This window comes from Herpailurus yagouaroundi, unplaced genomic scaffold (assembly GCF_014898765.1).
Source record: "Herpailurus yagouaroundi ecotype Mexico unplaced genomic scaffold, PumYag 139, whole genome shotgun sequence".
Classification (NCBI taxonomy): Eukaryota; Metazoa; Chordata; class Mammalia; order Carnivora; family Felidae; genus Herpailurus; species Herpailurus yagouaroundi.
Genome location: NW_024412394.1, coordinates 61,642,484 through 61,664,069, shown reverse-complemented (window position 1 = coordinate 61,664,069; position 21,586 = coordinate 61,642,484). Strand labels below are relative to the sequence as shown.

Genomic DNA, 21,586 nt, shown 5'->3' with positions numbered 1-21,586 from the left:
TGACATGTTCATATACATATATATGAAGCTTACTTCTTCTGAATAAGAAATAATTTCACACACACACACACACACACACACACACACACACACACACAGTCACACAAATCTCATATCATTTTAACACATCTATGATAAAATGTAGTTGTTGAGTAGATCAGCTTTGTCTTGGATTGTTAGTAAAAGTTGAAGATTCTCGATTGCTGACATTTTCAAAGTGAAAACTAGTAAATATGTCTTCTACCAGACAGAGGCTCTCTCCAGCTTGGTATTATGATCTGCTAACCCATAGTGAGCATACACACTGAGCAGTGAAACCAAGAACTGAATTTGCTCTTAATTACCTGTCTGTTTTATTTATTCTTTTAAGAGAGATCGAGTCTGGAAGCTCCCTATAGGTCTTTTCTTTAATCATTAAGCATTTCAAGGAGCAGTTGGTTTATATTAAAAGTTCAATAGGGCATAACTCTTTCTCCTCATCTTCTGAAGTGGAATAATTCACTCTTGTTCAGGTGTTATATGAGACACCATTTCATTTGAAGAGGCAGAGGAAATTAATGAGTTTGAAGGCAATTGAGCTACATTTTCAAATAGTAAAAGCAATGAAGTAGACATATATTGTTTATTTTCTACTCTAAAGGCCATATAATTGTACTAGACATTGGTCTATAAGGAAATAAAACCATGTTGCAGCAACTTTCAGGTCAACAAACATTCAGACCACCAAAATATTGAAGGCGGAACTTGGCTGCACCCAGAATTCAAAGATAGGAAGTAGGAAAAACTAACACCTTGGATTTCAAAATAGCTTAATGAAAATGATAAAGCTAAAGTGTAAATAATTTATTTTTAATTTAAAAAAAAAGTAGAAGAGGGGCACCTGGGTGGCTCAGTCAGCAGAGCATCCAACTTCAGATCAGGTCATGATCTCACAGTTTGTGAGTTTGAGCCCTGCATCAGGCTCACTGCCATCAGCACAGAGCCTACTTCAGATCCTTTGTCTCCCTCTCTCTCTGCCCCTCCCCTGCTCATGCTCTGTCTCTGTCTCTAAAAAATAAACACTAAAAAAAGTAGAAGAGAACAAAAAAAATTTCAGAAGTCACTTTGAAAGGCATTATCTATGTAGCATATATCCAGCGAGAATCTTAACCTAGAGGTAGGCAATGTTTGGTTTTCCCAGAGCAAGAATAATGAAATCTTCATTCAATTAAACTTAACTAAAAGTAGTCATTCTCTAAATATGTGTTGTTTATTAAAATATTTTTTAATTGAGGAAAAAAGAACACAACAAAATGTCTCAAAGATCTAACTAAAGGTCTTTGAAGGTGAGTTTTAAGTTTCTAACATTGACTAATCATGATTAATTATACTAATGAATAGATATTTTTCCAAAAAAGAAATACAGATGGCCAACAGACACATGAAAAGATGTTCAATGTCACTAATCACCAGGGAAATGCAAATCAAAACTGCAATGAGTTTTCATCTGTCAGAATGGTTAAAAAATAATAATAATAAAAAGACAAAAAATAACAAGTGTTGGGGAGGATGTGGAGAAGAAGGAATCATTATGCAATGTTGGTGAAAATGTAGACTGATACAGCCACTGTGGAAACAGTATGGAGGTTCCTTAAAAAATTATAAACAAAAATATCATACGAACTCCACTACTAGGTATTCATTGAAAGAATACAAAAACACAAATTTAGAAAGCTATATGCATCCTTATATTTATTGCAGCATTGTTTTACAATAACCAAGCAACCTAAGTAACCTAAGGGTCCATGAAGGAATAACGGAGATGTGATACACACACACACACACACACACACACACACACACACACACACACTGGAATATTACAGGGGCGCCTGGGTGGCTCAGTCAATTAAGTGTCGGACTTTGGCTCAGGGCATGATCACTCACAGTTTGTGAGTTTGAGCCCCACTTTGAGCTCTGTGCTGACAGCTTGGAGCCTGGAGCCTGCTTCAGATTCTGTGTCTCCCTTTCTCTCTGCCGTCCCCTGCTCATGCTGTGTCTCCCTCCGCCCCCGCCCCCAAACATAAATAAACATTTAAAAAATTCAAAATTCAAAATAGAGTATTATGCAGCCATAAAAATGATGAGGTCTTGCCATTTGTAACAATATGGATGGACATAGAAGGTATTATGCTAAGTAAAATAGGTAAGACTGAGAAAAACAAATACAATAATTCACTCATATGTGTACTCTAAAAAAAATGTAAAAACAAACAAAAAGCAGAATCACCTCTAAAAATATAGAAAACAAATATGATATTTGCCAGAGGGAGGTAGGGAGATGGGCAAAATTACACTCTAAAATACCGCACACATCAAATGTTCAGTGCAGATTTCTTATCTTTATTGTTAATGCTTATAGCATTAACTTCTGCCATTTCAGCGATCAACTTAGTACTTTGAGATGTATGGAATCTGAAGTGTGACAACTTTATCCTAGATTTGCTCAAGAAATTTTAACAAAGTCTGCTCTAATCAGACCTATATACCATATAAAAGTATTCTCAAAACATAATCTACAGCCTGTATTAGTATAAATTTGTATAAATTAGTATAAATTTGAGTGTGTTAAAATGCAGATTTTTGGAACACAACCTACACACACTGAATAATTATTGAGAAACAAAGTCAAGAAATGAATAATTTAACCATCACGATTATCACTGCTGTAGGCGAAGTGAAGAATTCCTTAGTTTTCATTGTTTATTTCAGGCAATCATAATAATTTCAAATACCAAGATCCCAAGATATAAATAAAAAAATGCAGTCATCCAGCCGAGCAGGCAATCAGAGAGCCATCCAACCATCCATTCATTCAAAAAAACCTACATTGACTTTTTACTACATGACAGATGTTACACTAGTAGCTGGAGAGAGGGGTTTAGCCTCTGTGGAGATTACTCTAATATGATAAACAAACAAACAAACAAACAAACAAAGAAGGAACCAAGCCAAATCTTTCTGAAAGTATTTTGGTGGAAAGATGTAGTGGAAAAGAGAACAGTCCTTCATTATTAAACATCTATTCTTCTAATATTTCAGTGCCTGATGTGCCAAGTTCTGAATGGAGTACAAAATTATTTTTACCAATTACTTTAAATGAGGTGAATTGTTTGACTCTCGTTGTTGCAGAAAGCAAAACAATCACAAGATTTCAATCCTGAATTTGCCATATATTAACGTAAGATCTGAGACCAGTCAGTTTTATCTGTAATACAGATGTAGTTGAACATTTTCTATCTACATTAAAGACTTGTTATACTATGCAATCGAAGAACTACTTATGAATAGATATAGAAAATAGGATAGCCTAAAGACATTTTGTTAGCATTATCGATAATGGTTATTAATAAAATACATTTCTCACGTTACAAAGAACTTAGGTAAAACATGTTTCTTATGCTCAGATTTCTAAGGCCCAGAATATAAGAAAATAAGGGGAATCTACTTTGAAGCAGTGCTTTCCAAAATATTATATATATTTCTACTGCTATTATCTTGCTACAAAGGTCTACATTTGTATAGTTAATGCAGTTCAATGTATTAATAAAATTAAAAATAGTTAATGTGTTTCATGATGCATATCTTTCCTTGACTTGATATAGTTGTGGTAATAATTTTCTCTTACCATGTTAAATCTAAAGTCAATATTAATCTAAACTGAGGCGAGGGGCGCCTGGGTGGCTCAGTTGGTTAAGCGGCCGACTTCGGCTCAGGTCATGATCTCACGGTCCGTGAGTTCAAGCCCCGCGTTGGGCTCTGTGCTGACAGCTCTGAGCCTGGAGCCTGTTTCGGATTCTGTTCTCCCTCTCTCTGACCCTCCCCGGTTCATGCTCTGTCTCCCTCTGTCTCAAAAATAAATAAACGTTAAAAAAAATAAAAAAAAAATCTAAACTGAGATGAGAGTCTCATAACAATAAAGGTGGCTAATGTCAAGGGTAGTACTTACAGCATCCATTTTGAATGTGGCAATTTTAGTTATACTAGCTAAATCTCAGCTTGGTGTAAGTGGTTAAAAACAAAGGGAAATGGACAGTCAGCATGGTATTATATGAACAAATTTAAAATGAAAAGAAACTGTAAACAAGTGTTTAAAATGAATACTTAGAAAAATAAACATTCTGATCTATTTTAACAGTCACACCTCACTGTAGCCATGGCAATAAACTCCTCTATGTTATTGAGCAGCTTGAAATTCAGAATTAAACAGAGAATAGAACAAGTGCAAAATAATGCTCTGTAAATCTATCAGGAGTCAAACCTTGGCACTGCTTGTAAGGGCAATCATCAAAGAACAGTGTCTTCAAATATAAATTGGGGCAACATTGTACTGCTGCTTTTATTTATAGATGAAACTCTTCTCAACTGTGTTCCCTGAGCTCTTTGCCTTATCCTGAACTTGTTTCACGTTCTTTTCCCTGGTGAAGTTCTGTATGATTTGGCTTTGTGAGAGTTTTCCTCTTTCCTTGCGTTGAACCCGCCGAATGTAATGTAGCACAGAGTTGTAGACTGATGAGGCCTCACACCAGGGAGGGTAGTTATCTATGGGTATCCCTTAGAGCAAACCATAAGAAAAAATAATAGGTCATACTTTCCATCCTGATATGTAAAGATTGTCAATTGTCAATCTTAATTTCATATTACTTTCCATTCTTCCAGAAATCTTAGTTTTTAGTTTTGTGTTTTTATTTTCCATTCATCATAATCACTATGAAAATATCTTATTATGTAGTATCCTAATACATAGTGGGTTTTGTCATTTTATGTTGGTAACATTTTATGTTAAGATGAGTTGACCTTTGGAAGATTTTTTTCCCCTATCATTTCTTAAATAATGGTAAATAACTTAGAAGCAAAATGTAGTGCTTATTAGGCAGTATCTATTAGCAGACTGGTAAAAATTGACAAATTCCAGGATTATTTGCCATCTCCAATTAATCAATCCCCAAGAGTAACTTCACTCTTTTCTCATGGACTGTGAGCTTTGGGCAGTTTATCAAGTGGAGCTCTCATGGTCCCAATTCTATTTCTCACTGTTTTTTTCTCAGCTTATCAGTCAGGCGTGATAGTTCCTCCAGGTGCTCTTATAAGTCTAACAGATCACCATCATCACTGTCATTTATTGACTGCCAGATAAATACTTTGCAGAGCATGGTGTAAACTGCTTCTCTGGGAAATCTGCCTCCACATATAAATACATCTTTCTTTTCTAAAGTGACACTCCACTATGTGCTACTAAGCAACAGCTCTCTCTCTCTGACAGATCTAGTGTTCTTTTACTTTTTTCATGGGTCATGTAACCAAGACTTGGGACAAACTTTTATGCTTTTTGATTGAAAGATGCTTTTAAGGACACAGAATTTGAGACTCCACAAACTGAAAAAAATCACCTAGTCAACAAAAATAATACATTACCTAAATTTTTAGTAGAAAAGTGTGGGCAACAGTGAGACCATGCAAATCTCAGTTATTATGGAGTGAACTTACTAAACCTATTTTCCATATTGTGACCTTGCATGTGCTCAATGTCAGTATCATCTGTTCCCTCCAGGGAGTGCGCAAATAGCACTGTTGTTTTGCTGCTTGGCAAGATTTATTCCCTCCTGTGCTAGTTAGCAACGTATAACCAAACTCTGCTATATTGGTTCTGGTGTTTCTGAAGTTGACTTGGAAAAATTAGTTTTATTTATATTTGATTGTTACGATGATTATCATAGAATCAATACATATCTAGCTATGTGAACACTGTTTCTTCTCTCAACTGGAGTCCCTAACTAAAATAATAAAATAAAATAAAAATAAAACAGAACAAAAGTTTCAGAAATATTTTGCAGAAAAAAAACAAGGAGTTAGCCAATCAGTGGACTTAATTAAGAAATATTACCTGAGCAGATTTGAATATTTGAAAAGGGATGTCAGAGAAAACTTACGGATTTGTGCACCACGACAAAGTAATAGATAGGCCAGGTCAGTTTGCACTGAATACCAGCTTAAGTAAGTATCTAAAAACTTCAAATAAAAATAGACCTGACTTTCTATGGAGGAAAATAAAATTACCTTAAAAAGTTAAAACCCATAGCTAAGAGTAGGACAATCTATACTGTCTTCTATTGACCATGCTTTTGTGTAATTTCAAGTTCTCTGAAGACAAAAATTATCATTTGGTCTATGTTTCACATTTCCATGTGGGTATGGAATATTTGAACTTTTGATAATTTCCCAGAGAATATAATGTATATTTTATGCACTAATTGATGTTATTTGATTTTATTAATTTTTATAAATCTCTCATCCCAATCACCCTTCAATTCTATAATGCCATATTGTTCTAGTTTTTACCTATGATCTTAATATTTCTTCTTTATCTCTTTCATTTGTTCCTTTGCCAGTTTAGGTTCCCATCCTTACATTAAACACTTATGCAAATTTGGTCGTATGGTGGATATGGTTGGGACTCCACATCCCCTCAACATTCAGGGTATCTATCCATGCCTGCAGCTTTATTCTGCAGCACCTGCAACACTGGCCCTGAGGATGATCTCTGGCCACAGGTTTGTTCTCCAGCAGCAGCATGAGGCATGTCAGAAGAGCCAGACAATCAACATTCTTAGAAACAGTCCTCAACAAATGACAGGTAGGTATGGTGGACACATAACCCAGCTTCCTTGTCCTTTGGGAGGATAGGGGCAGGGTGTACCAATTCCGAGGCATATTATAGCCTGCCCTGGTAATATGTTCATTAGCCCAGACTATATTGACTTCTTTTCCTTTCCTCCTCTGTATCACCTCCTTACCAGTGCTTCACGAGATCACCTTCCAAAAATAACTATTTGCACTCAAATATATTTACTCAACCTCTGCTTCTTGGGTTACTCAAACCAAAGCTATATTATTTGAATTCCTTCATGTTCAATTTACTTACCAAAGAAAATATTGAACTGCAGGATTTTTGTGAGCATACTGAAGTAAATTATGTGAAGCGTTTTACATAATAACAATTTTGAGCACAAAAATACTATTTCCTTTCTTTTCTTTCACCACAAATAATATCAGCTTACTGCAAATCATCTAGGTATCAATTCAAACACAAATTCAAATAAAATCAAAATCAAATTCAAATACAAATGATGGCATTTTCATGATTTATCCCATGCTGGAACGTTCTCAAAAAGCATAGGCTGGTAGACTATCGACCAAATGTGGCCTACAGACATGGTCAGTTTAGTTGTCACAGTAAAGGTTAGCCCAGCATTATAAGCTATAATTTTGTACCAACATTTAAGATGAGGAAATTTTATGTTTAAAAAGCCAGAATCCTGGCTTACCTTGAAAAACAAACAAACAAACAAACAAACAAATGACAGAAGATAGAGAAACTTAAGGCTGGATTTGTATATTGCCAGAGTCAGTGAGTATTAATAGATAATCACTTCCTTTGGATAGAGCATATGCTGTGCTATTATCTTTTTAGCAATAATAGTGTATATCAATTATTACTCATAGTAACATTTACATTATTTTCCTTAAGAAAAATTAGGAATAAAGTGAAATGTTTCCTGCTTTGTGTCTGTATCCAAGAAGAGAAAGCAAAGAAAAACAGACTGATAATGTTATTTTTTGAACAAATGTGTCAAGTTTGTTAATTTATGGAAGTGAAAGTGAATTATATGTTTCTAATTTGCTAACTACACTCTACCTTCTTCAGTTATGCTTGCAAGTTTATGAACCAAAGTCTGAAGAGAGAAATTCCAGACTCCTCAGCCTTATAGTAACATACTCCACATATAGGAATCTGTACATCTTAATCCACTGTTCTTAAGTAACTTTTCTACAATTAGAAAAGTATACTTGTTCATCCTTCTTTTGTAAATATACTTCTCAGAAGTGATGATATACCTATCTGTATGCATTTCCCTCCATCACATTCTTTTTTTCAAGCTTATAATCAACTAATCCAATCAAAGCAACAAAGTTTTATGGTGCTTCCTCCCTTTTATACTTGTGTTCGCTATATTATTTAAGATTAGTTAACATTAGTTAAGAGTTTGAAGCATTGTAAACATGAGATCCCTAAAACACAGTGGCTTAAAGATGCTAAAATCTAGTTCTCACATGTACCAGCCTCAAAGTAAGTAGTCTGAATAGGCTGGACATCTTTACAAAGTCACTCAATGATGCAGTTCCTTCAGTGTTGTTCCTGTATCATTTACTAAGATTTTTGTTTTCATCTTCATGGTCACATCACAGTTTCCAACATCTAAGTTACTGGAAGAGAAAAGACTATAGAGGAACCCATACCCATGGTGGGTTAATGCTGAGAGTCACTTATTGAACTTCTGTTTATATTTCATTGACAAGAAGTTAGTAATGTGACTGCACCTTCCTGAAAGAAGGACCTAAAGTGTACTTTCAATATGGGTGTCTGTATGGTCAGCTACAGTTCTGTCCTATAGAGAAGGAGTAGAAAGATTTTGATGTCAACCTAGTTCTCTCTACCATTGTCACATTATTTCTCATACCAGGTGTGTTCCTCCTGTTCCTTTCTTTCTGTAATTCCGACCTATTTTTCATGATCCAATTTGAATAATACCTGCCCCTTAAGTCTCCCTAGTTGGATTTGCTTGCATTTATTAGACCTTAGATTGTGATTATTGGCCCCATCATCTGATAAATAAATATGTTGCGAACTTACAATGTGCCCAAATATGTCAATTCCTGAGAATAAAAGATAAAGCAGAGATCCAAGGTTTAATATCAAGGGATTACAAGGGGCGCCTGGGTGGCGCAGTCGGTTAAGCGTCCGACTTCAGCCAGGTCACGATCTCGCGGTCCGGGAGTTCGAGCCCCGCGTCAGGCTCTGGGCTGATGGCTCAGGGCTGATGGCTCAGGGCCTGGAGCTTGTTTCCGATTCTGTGTCTCCCTCTCTCTCTGCCCCTCCCCCGTTCATGCTCTGTCTCTCTCTGTCCCAAAAATAAATAAACATTGAAAAAAAATTAAAAAAAAATATCAAGGGATTACAATTCAATCTACACATTTGAAATTGTTATAATTTTTCATTAACTTCTTATGGGTTCATGACTTATTTCAACAAATTAAGTACTTTGCTTTTAAAGAAAGTAAAACACCACCTGCTGCATTATTTTACCCTTTTCTGGCACAAAGTCTTACAGTAGAGCTAAATATTTTTATTTAAATGTAGGTTTGGGGAATCCCCTCCTCACATTCTACTGTATATCTTTAACTGTCTTTTTACAGTGGTATTTTAGGTAAAATATGTGAAAGTACATTTGGAATTTAAGGGTTTCAACATGAGTTTTAACTTGTATATTAAAGACATTATATGGTGGTAGCTTAGCCTGGGAATCAGATTATGAGATATTTCACAAGACTATTCTTAGACTGATGATTTTGAAAATTTTCATATGTGAACTTAATATTGTTGTTTTTGTATTTTTTAAATTTTTTAATATTTGTTTATTTTTGAGAGAGAGACAGAACCTGAGTTGGGGAGGGACAGAGAGAGTTGGAGACACAGAACCTGAAGCTAGTTCCAGGCTCTGAGCTGTCAGCACAGAGCCCAATGCAGGGCTGGAACTCACAAACCATGAGATGATGACCTGAGCTGAAGTCGGATGCCTCACAAACTGAGCCACCCAGGTGCCCCTTCTGACTTTTTTAAGGTTTATTTATTTATTTTGAGTGATAAGAGAGACAACACACATGCTCAGGAGGGGTAGCAAGAGAGAGAGAGAGAGAGAGAGAGAGAGAGAGAGAGAGAGAGAGAAGGTTGGAGAGGGAGAGAGTGAGGGAGAGAGAGGGGGAAGGAGAGAATCTTATGCAGGCTCTGTGCTGTCAGTGCAGAGGCTTATGTGGGGCTTGATCTCACAAACCATGAGATCATGACCTGAGCTGAAACCAAGAGTTGGAGGCTTAACTCACTGAGCCACCCACATGCCCCTGTTAATATTTTTAAGAGAAATAATTTGCTTTTATTTGCAACAAAGACAGCAATATTCCTTTACCTTCTAAACCTTTAGTAAAATGTCTCCAGAAACAATTATCAAACTTAAATTTTTTTAAAAAAATGTTTATTTACTTATTTTGAGAGAGACAGAGAGCATGAGTGGAAGAGGGACAGAGAGAGACATAGCATTGGAAGCAGGTTCCAGTTCACTGAGCTATTAGCACAGAGCACAACACTGGGCCTGAACCCACAAACTGCAAGACTATGACCTGAGCCAAAGTTGGATGATCAACGACTGAGCTACCCATGAATCCCTAAACTTTTAGACGTTTATAGCTAGTGAAGTTGTTGGTGTTTCCTGAAGGTGTAGTAGTTTAGAACTACATCCTGTTCTTCCTTAAATTATCAAGAGTTTAAAGAATGCCTTAAATCATAAACATAAAGGAACTTAACTTTTACAACTTAAGAATGCTGATTATAAGAATAAACAAGACAAATCAAGAACCAAAAATAAATGTAAAATATCTGTGGTAGGAATTCTGAGGAACTACAGATAATGTTGTTATCATAGTAAATACTTCCTCAAAATTTCCTCCTCAACTGATAAAAAATAACCTCACATCTATGGAAATTTTATAGAAAATCACACCATAAGCATTGTTTGAGGACAGAATGCTGAGGCTGCAAAATTGTGTATAAAAGGGATATATTTGGACAAGGTTAAACAAGAAAATAACATAAAATGCCACAATATCATAAAATCAAAAAAACCCAGAAAAAAACTAAAGTCCTTAGTAAACTAATACAGGAAATCATGAAACAAAGTTGCTTACATGTCAATTAAAGGAAACTGATCCTATAAAAGATATAAAAAACATAAGGGGTTCATGAAACTAAGGAAAACTATATTAATACTTTAAAAAATTACTATAGTGAAAAAGCATTTGAGATACAAAAAAAAACTAATCAGAAATTAAAAGTAAAACTTAGAAATGGACAAAAAGGAGAAAGAAATGGAAGAAATGCAAACTTATCTCATAAATATTCTATTATAACTTTCCCAAAACAGAATAAATCCAAATAAAAATTTAATAAAGAATATTGTAAAAAACAGGAAAACAACCAAGAGAATAAAAATGACATAAAGAAGTAAAGAGTCAGAAACTAGTGAACATGGAAGATAGAGAAAGAAATACAACTTATTAGAGTGTCTGAAGATCTTACTAGTTGACTGAAAATGTTATCTGAGAATAATCAACTCCCAGAGATATTCTAGTAAACCTATTAAATATCAAAGACAAAGATTAAATCCTCAAAGTTTCCAGAAAAAAATCAAATCAAATAACTTACAAAGATAAGATAATTAGCCTAGCCTCACACTGTTTACAAGCAACATATAAAAGCGAAACAACAAGGCAGAATTTTTTTTTTAAACACTCTGTGAAATGTTTATGTATCAAGAAATGTTATGTATATAAATTGAATTAGAAATAAAAGGGAGGACATTACGAGTGATGCTATAGAAATACATAGGATCATAAAAGACTACTATGAACAATTATATGCCCACAAATTGGACAACCTAGAAGAAATGGATAAATACTTAGAAACATACAGCCCACCAAGATTAAATCGTGATGAAATAGAAAATCTGCACAGACTGATTACTAGTAAGGAGATTGAATCAGTAATCAAACACTTCCCAACAACCTGAAGTCCAGGACTAGATGCCTTCAGTGGTGAATTTTACCAAGTAACAATAAAAAGAAATTAAAAAGTATTCATGAGAATATATTGTTTAGATTTTGCTTTTTGATAAACCACCTCCAAATAACATTTATTTGGCTCATGATTCCATGGTGCAACATTGTAGTTCAGGTTCAGCTAGTGGTCCTTATGTTGTTGGATGGACACAGTTTTGTGTTTTAATCACTTTCTGATAATCAGGTGGCTGCTGCTCTGGTTGGTGGTGGATTCCTAAAATTGGACAGTTTGTGTCTTATCCACATGAGTTTTAATTTTCCAGCAAGTTGGCTCAGGCTTGGTCACATGGTAGTAGTAGAGTTCAAAGAGACAGAGTAGAATCATAAAAGCCTTTTTCTACCCTAACTGCGAGCTAACACACTGTCATCGATGCCACTTTCTGTTTCCAAAAGCAAATCATGAAACTAACTCAGATTCTGGGTGCGGAGGGAGAACACCCACCTCCTGATGGAAAGATCTATGAAATCACATTACAAGTGCCATGGACCTAGGGAGGAGTGGAAATTATGGCTATCTTTTCATTCTATTGGATAGGACACTAAAGCAATATTTTTAGGATGTATTCAATATTTTAGTGCTATATCTACTTATTCACGCATATATTCAACAAATATTAGTGAGTCTTTGTTACAATCCAAACAATATTCTTGCCTAGTAAAGGAATTGTCGGTAAACTGCAAACATTTTTCTGTCAAAGCTATAAATAATAAAGGGAAATTCAGACAAATTTGCTTACCTAAAATTTTAAACATCTGTGTTACACAACTTCTGATGCCTCTCAGGGAGATCCTTGCCTCCTGATATTCATTCCCTTCTCTAGCAGTGTGTATAATCTCTTCTCTAGCAGTGTGAGCTGGCCCTAGTGACTTGCTTCAAAGGAATAGTAATGACAAAAATAATGTCATGTCACCTTTGAGATTAGGTTACAAAAAGACTCTGGCTTTGCCTTGCCCACCATCTCTTGCTTTCTCACTTGCACACTCAAAGGGAAGCCATCACCAAGTGAGGTGCCCCATGGAGAGAACCCCAAGTCATAGATGGCCTCTAGTCAGCAGCCAGTGTAAAATGGAAGTCTTCTATCCAACAATGTGGGTAGAACTGAATCTTGCTAACAACCTTGCAAAAGAGTATAGAAGTAGGTCCTCTCTGAGTTTTTCCTGAAGATAAAACTGTGGCCCTAGCCATCACCTTGATTTGAGCCTTGTATGAGAACCTGGATCAGTGGACCAACTGAACTGTGTCCAGACTCCTGACCCAGAGAAACTGAGAGAATATTACTCTTTTTGTTGATTTGTTTTAAGCCACTAAGTTTTGAGGCAATATATTACACAGGATTGGATAAACTAATACATCTATAAGGTATAACACATTATAAAAATGTAAGATTCAAGATACCATAACACATTTTTAAAACAGTGACTGACCAGAATTAAATATTTGCAACACATATAACAAAAAAGTATTCACATATATAATAACACATTTTTGAAAACTGATAATTAATTCTTAAGGGATAATTAACAAAAGATGAACAAATTGACAAAGAAAAATATAAGAAGACATGTACACCGAGGACAATCCATAAAAGATAAAACCTGGATAAAGTACTAGAGAAATGGACTTATACCATTCATTGCTCATTGCTCATGGGAATATATATGGTAATATCCTTTTGGAAGGTGATTTAGTCATATCTGTGTCATCCCTGATTTGCAATGCTGAGTCTAAAACTGTAACTACAAAATATTGTGAAAGTTTATGTATAAACAAGTGTTCAGTACAGAATTCTTTGTATAACAAAATATAGAAGGACTAATTGTCCTTCCACTGATAAAGGGTTTCAAAAAAGTAAGGGCATATTTATATAGTGGAATGAATATTCCGTCACTAGCAAACACTGACTTATAATGTGGATAGGTTATTATGTGAAAAGAATCAGTTCCAGATATATAATTCAACGTAGTATGTGATGTGTCACAAGAAGAACAAAAATGCCACCGAAAAAAGTTTTCATTGCTAGTCGGAATACATTTTTTCTTGGGCACTTAGATAACACTGCATCTATAACATTTTTTTTTCTGCCCTCTGAAACTCTTCATTATCTACATGGAGCAGTAGGACAGAAATATTAGGTGGAAAAGTGTTTCATGAAACAATAATCTTACATCTTAATACGAATTTCTAAATATATTTTAAAAATCTTATTGAAAGCAATTCACGATAACATACGAACACTTTTTAAACAAAATTATTACCATGTAATAACCTTCTGATGAGATAAATTTCCTGCTATTTTATGAGTGGATAATTCTATACATGTAGTGACATTGAAAGCCCCTGTAGAAAACAGGCAAAGGATTTTTCATTTTGACAAAAGTAATTCTCTTCATTTATAATGGAAGAGAATCATCATTTTCTCAAAAGAGTTATAAAGATTTCCCACAAAGCACGTGTCCTCTCTATGTTCACTTACTTCCTGAGTAACACAGAAAATGGAAAATGAAGGTCTTATCTATGAATGTTAACATAATCAGTTACTAAATAGTTATAGCAACTTAATACTAATTTTATCCATATGGAAAGAATAAAATGGACCATTTAAATAATTATATGTGCAATTCATTCTCATCTTACTTCAGTTGCAATAAGTGATTGGAAGTAGTCTGACAACAGGTAATATAAAAATAATTTCTGTCCATGAAACAGATTTTGTGCCTTTTTTTCTTCAGAAACAGGTTTACCACTTTAATTACACTTTGCTAATGCATATTTTACAATTAATTTTAATCCTCCAAATACCTGTCAGCTGATAGGAGGAAACAAAGTCAAAAGTTCATATGGTGTTGCCATTTTTAAATAGGAATGATTTTTAGTTTTCTCACATAACAGTAAAAGTGGATGAATCACGTATAGAAAAATTGAGTCAACTTAGCCATGTAATTATTTATAAGGTGCATCTTTTTTTCTTTTAATAAGATGCACTTTAAAGAATGTGAAAAGATGCTACCCTTTTCCCACTCAAGGGACATACTGAAAAGAATGACTGGCAGTTTTGGGAATTAGTAGAAGACAGTATGGCTGAAGTGGTACAATGTGGAGACCAGGAGAGGTAAGGTAAGAGAGGTAATGGATCCAGATCATAAATCACATTAGCGATCTTGGACTTTTCCTTTGAGTGAGATGGGAAGACATTGAAGGGTTCTGCACAGAGGAATGACGTAATCTGGCTTACACCGGGGTCTCTGGAATTTGTTCTGTAAGAAACTGTGTGGCAAAAGCAGAAGCAGGAAGACCAGGTAAGGGGTGTGAGAAATAGAATATATATAGGTCTTTGACCCTGATTCTCCATACAGAGTTCCCAAAACACGTGTAATTTCCTAAGTGGGAAGAGTGATAGAAGCATCTTTTGTTTTAATGAGGTGACTCTGGATGGGCTGCTGGATAATCACCAGAGAGACTAAACCATGATTAGAAGCCTGGAATTTTCAACTCCACCCCTCTATTCTCCAGAAAGGGAAGAGGGGCTGGAAATGGAGTTAATTGATCATGCCTATATGAGGAAGCCTCCATAAAATCCCAATAGTGAGGGACTCCAGGTGGGCAAACACACTCACACCACAACTCCATAGGGTTCGAGGCTCCTGCACTTGGACCCTTCCAGAGTTCAACCTATGTATCACTTTATCTGGCTGTTCATTTGTATCTTTTATCATATTCTTTAATAAATTGGTAAATGTAAGTAAATATTCCCCTGAGTTCTGTGAGCTACTCCAGCAAAGTAATCAAACTTGAGGAAAGAGTTAGATAGAAGTACTGGTGATAACCTAGGTTTGCAACTGGATCCAAAGTAGGGGTGGAGATGTCAACAATGAGACCCCTTGACCCCCTGGGCTCAGAAATGACTCCTGAACTCAGGGAACATCTAGAAGATTCTGCCTGTCAGTTTTATTTTTTAGAAACTAACAAATTGCTGGAACAGGAAAATAAACATTTGAGGACCCAACACCTGCACAGATGAATCAGAAAGTTCAAGACCGTTACTTCAGTTTCCTTATAATGTTAAAAAACCCTGTGAATGTCCCTCTTAGGCCCCCAAAAAAGGAGCCTGCTTATCGCTGTTGGGAAGTCAGAGCTTTGAAACCTATTCCCTGTGATCTCCTTATTTGCTGCAAATAAAGATGACTTTGTGAAGCAACTCCACTTGGTACAGTCTCTGTCTATAACTCTCTAAAAAGCAGACCTACTTTGGTCTAGCAACAGTTGGGAAGAGCCTTGAGGCGCTGAGTCCTTACTGGTGGGATCTGATACCATATCTGGGCAGTGTCTGTACTGAGATATTGTAGGATGTTTGTCTGGTGCCTGAGACCTGCTTATTGTTGTGGGAAAAAATCCACACACATTTGGTGACCAGAAATGTCAGAAGTAAAGTGTCCTGTGTGAGGGTAAAGGAAGACTCACAGGATAAAGAAACACAGTAGAAAAGAACTGATTTGTTTTTCTTGCTTCCTATACAGAAAGGAAAACTGAGTTTTTCCACTTCAGAGGCTATTATGTTAACCCAGGTAAAAAGAGAAATGGCAGAGTAGGTCTGGGTAGTAACAGTTAAAGTTAGAGTAACATTCTCTCTCTATATTTTCAAAGTAGGTTATCCAGATTGCTGAGGGAGTATGGTCTCTTATTATTGAACTCACACTTGTTATGTGTACTTAAAAGTAGAAAATATTAGGATCCACAGTTGGCAAGGACATTGACCGGCAGAGAGTGACAATAAGAGTAAAGTTAGCCTTAACAATGAGTAATAGGCAAGCACATGAAATTCCTGGATGTTTCAAATTTGGGGAAATGTTAAGACCAGGATTTCAGATGGGTGCTAGGGGTCACTGAAAGTAAAACAATGAGACTACAAAATTATAATAGGGCATGGAAAAATGAAACATTCAAAAAAAAAAAAAAAGCAGAGAGAAAAAAAGCATTTGCACCTGCAGAAGGATAATCTGGAGGCTCCAGCAGCAGCAGAGAGTAGATTAGGAGGCATATGATCAGTATCATGATGACTAGCAAGATGACTGTAGGTAGGTGTATGATGTAGAAACCTAGTCAGCTTTTCAAGGTGAGTTTGAAGTAATAAAACTCACCATTAGTATCCCCACTCAACAAAGAGTGGAATACTTAGCAGTATGACAAATTTAGGGATTAGGCAATGAGGTAAGGGAAAAACTACTAAGATTGGAGTATGTTTGGGATATATTACAAAGACAAAGGCAAAGGTTCCATGAATTTGTAAAAGGATGCAAAAACCAGGAAAGAGGCAGAGATCCTGGGAAAAATGAAATTATCATCCTAGAGGTCTTTGATTTTGTGAAACTGAACAGGCTGGACCACGGAAATAAAGGATGAGGACAGAATTTAGGTAAGGGCAAGTAGCTATTTTATGATGGTGTGGGGAACATAGGGGCAGACACTGATGGTACAGAAGTTTTCCATGTACATGTGGATAAAACATCCAGCTAATTAAACATCTGAAAAAAATAAGTAAAGAGAATACAGAAAATGTTATTTTCATATCACTTACAAACAGGCAAAATTGAAGTTACATATAGAAAGTAACAAAATCACTTGTTTATTTGCTTCTAAGTTGAAAAAAAAAAAGAAAGGAAACGTTTAGGAAGTCTGGACCTGAATTCACGAAAAACAGTCTTCTATTTTTTCATTCATTTTTATTTTGTTATGTAGAAATATCCTTTTTAAAAACAAAATTGTAAATGAAATATATGAAGAAAGATGAAAGAAGTATTCTGGTTGAAGCAGGCATATAGGAAAATGAGAGTCATGTCTCCTCTTCTGTTTTTTTCCTTGGGGTGACTAGAGGCTACTCCCTGGGCCCTCAGAATTTCTGGAATATACATTAAAAGCGTCATATGTTATCATCATGGTAATAATGTATTATAATGAGTTGACAGTGTTTGAATATGTTTTCTTCGTGAATATTTAATACTTTAATTGCACAAAGAAAAGAAGAAAGAACATGAAGTAAACATTTGCTTTATTTCTGCTTTGGACCACGCACCCACATTTGAAGTAGGTAATAGGTTAGCACATGATCAACATCATCCTGTTATGTCCCTGTTTCTTTGAGCACCAGATGTAGTTGCCTTGCATTTAAGAATCTCTTATTAAAATTAGACATATTTAGACACCAGAGTCTTCAAAGTGGGGTAGTATTAGAGGAACAAAGCAACTAGACCAATAGAGATCAAATTCTATCTAGAACATGAATTTATTGAGTTAAATACTAAGTGGCATCTCACACAGTGTTTAAATCAATCTGTTTGCCCATCTTTCATATTCTCTCCTTTTCAAGCATGTGGTTAAACTTGTATGAGTAGAATGATCTTATAATACAAGTCTTCTGAAATTTAGGTAACCACACTTCTACTTTATAAAGTAAATGAAAAAAAAACTGCCTATTTTAATCATATGTTCTATTTCTATACCTCAAATATGGTGGTTTGAAACTAATTAACAAAATTTTAGAACTCGTTAAACATGCATATGCTGTATGTGTGACGTAGCATGGGTGGGTGGGTGTGTATACACATATTTACTTTGAAGTCTCAGTGAACCAGAAGTTTTTGACAAAATAACTAAAGATGGAACTAGGCAGAATTTAGGTTAAGTGACTAGAAATTCATAAACTTGCAAATGAGGACAATGCTGGTATCTGAATTAATAGGGGAAAAAAGGAACAGCCTATTTTTAATTATCACCTCTCCAGTATAATCTTCTTTTACAGATTCAGTTTAATGACTCACTGTATTTAAAACAAGCTTTTACCCAAATCAGCAATTCTTTTGTCTTCTTATTTTTCTTTCCTTTTATGAAATCTGCTCATTTCAATAGCTATTTCCACCATTTAAAAAATTTACTTTACACTTCCTTTCATTCATCTTTATCTCTTGTTGCCTCCTTGCTATATTCTATTTCCTAGATCACCGTCGTTTAACTATTCTATTGTTTAAGAAAAGCCTGAGTCAAAATATAACATAATATACTTTTCTATCTCTAGATCATCCTTGTGTCTTTTATTTTTCTAATTTTTTTAATTTGTAAAATAATACACTACTTTATTTTTAGTTTGAGCTTCAACACCGTCAAGTTGGTAAGCAGTCAGAATTGTTAGTTCAACTAAGAGCTGTTAACAGCCCAGCACTTGTTGAAACAACACTTTAAAAAAAAAAAACTTCAATTATGATGAGCGATACACGTTTGAATATATTGTTTTACCTCATGTGAAACCTCATCTCAAAATCTAGGTTTTCAGTTTGATACTCATAAGACTCAAGTACATTTTTTATAAATAGAAGTATATTTTTGTTAATTATTTCACCTTTAGGTTAATGTATATATACAACGATCTTCCTCTAAAAATTTAACATTGAAAGGCTTATAACATCAAGTTAAGCACAAATTGCTTCAGGTTTCAAGTTCAAGCACAACGGCTTTAATTCACTATTATTCCTGGGAGGCTAGTGTTTGATCTGTTCACTGAAAGTAGAGTTTTCGCAGAACAAATGAATCCTAGACAACACAGAATCCTTAGGGTAGCTGAGACGTTCAGCATGCCCCAGAGTTTATGCCAACTCAAACCAAGATGTCTCTCTCCCTTTCCTGGTAACCTTGTTCTCAAACCCGAGTTTCATACTCTTATGTGAAAACAAACAAACAAAGGAAACCTCATTTAAAATGGAGTTGGTAAGCCCCAAAGGGAAAGTTCTTACTCATTGCAGCTCACATAACCAGCAGGAAAAACGGAAGGGTGGATACTTTCTTCAAGGTGGATACTTTTCACATGGGAATTTATCTCCTGCCTTTAAGGAAGGGAGATCCTTCCCTGTCCCAACAACATACTAACCACAGCCTGAAGGCAATGAGAAATTTTCATAGCATCAAACTTTTGTTCTTCTTCAATAAACTTTGTTTAGAATAACCCTCCCCATTTTCCCCCTAATAAAACGGTTCTTTTGTCTCTTCAGACTGGCCTGTGATTCACCATAGCTTGCTTGTCCTGATTTTAATTCCTCTGCTCTTCCCAACTAAACTTTTGTTTGTTTCTTTCTTTCTTTTTTGTTTTTTTGTTTTTTTTGTTTTGTTTTGTTTTTTGTTTTTTACTTAAATGAAATAGCTCTTGACTCTGTTTAAAGTTAACACTTGTCTCATACTCTCATTAACAACTGCTTTTGGTCTTCTGAGCTATTCTCACACTAGTCTGCCCTCTGACAAAACTTTTCACTGTGTCCTTTATTTCATGGTACATATACTTTCTACCTCTTCAAACGTTTACCTGAACAGTCCTTTAATCTTTTTGCCTTACTGAACAAAAAATGAAGTTTTAAAGGAATTATCACTTTCTTTCCCACACTCCTATACAGCTGATACTCACTGTCCTTCTTATATTCAAATACCCCTTTGCCCTTCTGTGAAACATCATTTTGCTTTGACACCAGCTCCATTCATGTTACAACACTTCTTGTAACTACAAACAATGAATCTCCCATTCATAGCCTCTCATCTACCGAAGACTTTGAAATTAGCTCAGGTGCTTCCAAACCAGGTCTTCTATTTTCTATTTTTCTTGGTGAAAGTATTCTCAATATATAATCCATTCAGAATTTGTTCAAATTCTCTCACCCTCTGCCTCTCTTTTTTGGTAGTCCTGAATTTTAACTACCTTTACCTAAATTCCACCTATCCATTCACTCCAACAGTCATATCCAGGATGTGTCTTCACTGATAGTTGTTCCAAATCTGTGATCTCAAATTTAAACATCTCTTCCTTTTTTTTACACAATTACTATTCTTCCATCCCAGTAATTCCATCTGCCTTTCTCTTTTTTTTTAACCTTCTCAGAATTACAACTCACTGTTATAGAGATGATAATTCTCCTTCATATGGATCGTTAGATGCAATGCAGTCCAAATGAAAATTCTACCTTTTCTTTCTTTCTTTTTTTTTTTTTTTTTTTTTTTGGTTAGAATTGATAACATTGAATTGCTTATATAATTGTATGGAAATATAGAGATAAATACAATATAAATGCAATATTTAAAACAGTGCAGTAGTGGCACAAAAATATACAAAGCAGACAAGTAATCAAACCAAATTGAAAATCTTTAAAGAGATTCATGAATATAAACATATTATTTATAGTAAAATGGCACTACAGAACAATTGGCAAAATACACACATTTCAATAAATGTAGTTGAAATCCAGATAGAAAAACATAGACTCCACTTTCATGCCCCTAGATTAGTAAAGCCTTGAGTAGCATATGAAAAACAAATATTGATTGATTGTATTTTTATCCAGAGTTTATAGTTCTTATGTGTGTGAAAGACGGGGTGAAAGGAACTTACTCTGGGGAAGCTGGGTGGCTCAGTTGGTTTAGCTCTTGATTTCAGCTGAGGTCATGATCCTAGGGTCATGGAATTAAACCTCATGTCAGACTTCATGCTGAGCTTGGAGCCTGCTTATGATATTCTCTCTCTCTCTCTCTCTCTCTCTCTCTCTCTCTCTCTCTCTTTCTCTCCCTCCCTCTGCCCCTATCCCCAGCTTGTGATCTCTGTCTCTCTCAAAATGAAAAGAAAAAAAAAATGTGTATAAAATAAAGGAATTTACTCAACTATTGGGAAAATGTTCTCTCTTCAAATTTTTATGCTGCCCTATTGTTTCTCCCTTATGCTTTCTTTTTGTCCTCTCTTCTCCAGTTATATGTTTCACATTTGATCTTGATTCACAGATCTCAGGCTTTTTTTTCTTT

At 35.2% G+C, this 21,586-nt stretch overlaps 1 pseudogene; it reads left to right on the top strand.

The window, feature by feature from the left end:
• Positions 1-6,474: 6,474 nt before the first annotated feature.
• The window catches only part of LOC121030074 (heterogeneous nuclear ribonucleoprotein A1-like), a 59,791-nt pseudogene continuing 44,679 nt past the window's right edge, over positions 6,475-21,586 (top strand).